A 2,939-nucleotide genomic window follows, 5' to 3' on the forward strand; every position below is an offset into this window, starting at 1 on the left:
TTTTGATTATTAATAATAAAACATAAAATAAGCCGATAAAAATTTAATTAAGGGTTATTGTAAGTCTATGTCAATGTGAAATTAATATTAAGTGTAGTGAGTATACAATGATGACTAATTATATATGTTAATTAATTTGAATTATGATTGAGAGGTGTTTTCATATATAATGTAGAAACTTTTTAAATATGATTATTTACATTATTGAGAATTTAGAGTACAATAATTAATAACTGCAAATATTAGAAAGGTAATGTGGTGATAATGACCCGTGAAATAACTGATCACAGAAATAGTAGTTTGTTCAAATTCTACTATGCATGGAAAAGGAAAATGTGAGTTATTTTATATTTTACTAAGATATTATTATGTCGCCCGGGTGCACTATTTATGGTGTTGTATTTTTTGAACGATACGAAAAAATGTGAAGTAAAAAAGTTTGACCAAATTGCATATGTAAAATGAAAATTAACCATTTAAAAAAAAGTTTTACTAATAAGATATTAGTAGTATGCAAAATTAGGTTATAAGTTAAAATAATGATTCACAAAAAAAGTTTAAGATAGGTCAAGAACACAATAGCAAAATATGGCCAAATAATTTAATAATTAACGGTCCAATAACAATTAAAAGAAAGGGATATGGATCATTATAGGTTAAAGAGTAAATAAAATTTAAAAAAATCATTAAAGGACATGTGAACATTCCAGAAAGACATGAGATAAAAGTTTTAAGCCTAATACACCTCTAATAGAAGACCCTTACATTATTTGATAAGACTTGGTTATTGGTGATAATATAATTATTATAAAATCACTAATAACTAAAAATATTTAAAGTAAATATGACGCAAATCACCGACATGATAAATTCAATACGTCTAAAATAAAAATTAAGAAAAAGGGATTATTAATAAGTATAAATATTTAAAAATATTTAAAAATATTATGGTGATAGTGTTCCGTGAAAATGGTGATATTTTTGTCTGATTTCGTTGATTCCCGTAACACTTCATGATATTGTTAAATTGAATAATTTTTTTTTATTTTCTACAAATTTTAAAAAATTGATAATTTGATACTTTTGGTGATAATAAATTAATGATAAGAATAATTTGATACATGATAAAAACTATAAATTATAAATTGATATAATAAAATTGCGGACATGCAAAATTAAACACAGTATTTACATTATGATTTTAACAAAATATTAGTAAGTTAAATAAACACAACTTTTATCTCTACTTTTCTATTTTATTTTGATTGTAATTTTTCTCTTCTTGTCTCTATTTCTCTAATTGCAAATATTTTTTTTTAAATGAGTTTGTAGTGTGACAATGAGTTCAAACATAAAAGTGAGATAGAAAAATACCACTACCTTTAAAGTAAGAGATTAGTTCACTGTAAAGTTTTTACTCAAAAGAGATTATTTTTTAAATGTATAAATAAATTATAATAATGACTATTAATCAGTTTCTGTTTTATAATAATTGCCATTAATCAATGTTTAAATTTTGCAATTGACCAAAATATGGAAAAAAATATCTACATTTATTGTATCTGTCCATACTCATTTTACAAATTTTTATGCCATAATTAAATATGATTTTCATCATCCATGTAAGTCACGCGATGCCGTCATTCATACATATGCATAAAATATCACTTATTCAACATAATATAGTTTACACCAAAAAGAATGAAAATCAAAGCAGAACACTATGAGATCATCACACAGAAAACAGAATGACTAAAATTACAGGCAATAGATACTATTTTTTTTATAGAAGTAATTCTGAATCTTGGAAATATTTAAATCCTTCATTCACTTCAAAAATCTCTTGCTGATTCACCACAACTCTGAGCTCTCCTCCTCTTCATTGTAGCCTTGTTCATAATTTCTCTTCAACTAATAATTATTAGTACATTTGAATAGTAATTATAAAAAGTCACAAAACATGAGTAAAAGTAACAGAAAAACAAATTCTACAGCATTATTATTACCTCATGTGTAAAAGTGAATAGTAATTATAAAAAGTCACAAAACATGAGTAAAAGTAACAGAAAAACAGATTCTACAGCATTATTATTACCTCGTGTAAAAGTAAGAGCCACCTTAATATCACCACATATTCATCTTCCTTCACAAGTTAGTAAACACTCTATGGAAGACTATCCTCTTCAAGCACTGAATCCAAAGGAATTCTACATAGAAATGAATGCATATTTAGTATGCAAAATCTATCAAAATATGGAAAAACATTGTGAATAATCACTGTCAAGGTAATGGTCACCTTAAATGACAATCTTGCATTCCTTTCAGCTACTATTTTAAGCCACATCGGCCTATCTAATGTAATATTCTTGGCCATTTCTACTAAATGATATGAGAAATGGAAGGGTCGAGAAAATTCAAAAAAAGAGTATTCCAATAATTACTTTTCAATCTCTGATATAATTGAATTGTATGGCCTGATCTCTATGTTTGCTTTCTTCAAGTGGTCATCCACCTCTTCAGTAACTTTTGAATTGTCGATAAATAATTTAGCTCCATCAATCTCCACAATCAAATATGCATACACGACAGGTGAATGTGGGATATCGATGCCTCTCTTCAAAGAAAAAGTCAAAAGTTACTCTCACTGATTAAACCATCAACAGAGAAAAGCAGAGGAAGCAAGGAAATCAATGAGCAACTTATATTAGACCTAAACAGCTTGAAAATACCCGGAATGAAGCTTTACAATGATATGTGATTGCATACAAATAACAATCAGCAGTACATCAAGTTAATAGGTGATGTTAAGATGCATTACCAAGTTTAACAGCCACGCAATTTCATCAAGCGCAGAGACGATAATTGCAGATGAACCAGCCTTAGCAAGTTCAGACCTCAGAGTTGACAACTTCGACGCAACATCTAAACCAGCATACTTT

At 27.2% G+C, this 2,939-nt stretch overlaps 1 long non-coding RNA gene across 3 annotated transcripts; it reads right to left on the minus strand.

Moving 5' to 3' along the window:
- Positions 1-1,541: 1,541 nt before the first annotated feature.
- Positions 1,542-2,939, minus strand: LOC131647998 (uncharacterized). Of its 3 annotated transcripts, XR_009298018.1 has the most exons (4): positions 2,819-2,939; positions 2,297-2,614; positions 2,096-2,207; positions 1,542-1,905 (listed from the first exon to the last, which is right to left on the minus strand). It is a non-coding gene; the product is annotated as an uncharacterized LOC131647998 (long non-coding RNA). The 3 variants fall into 3 exon arrangements; XR_009298017.1 differs by having other exon boundaries at positions 2,297-2,933; XR_009298019.1 differs by having other exon boundaries at positions 1,542-1,911; positions 2,297-2,933.

Source organism: Vicia villosa, linkage group LG2 (assembly GCF_029867415.1).
Source record: "Vicia villosa cultivar HV-30 ecotype Madison, WI linkage group LG2, Vvil1.0, whole genome shotgun sequence".
Taxonomy (NCBI): Eukaryota; Viridiplantae; Streptophyta; class Magnoliopsida; order Fabales; family Fabaceae; genus Vicia; species Vicia villosa.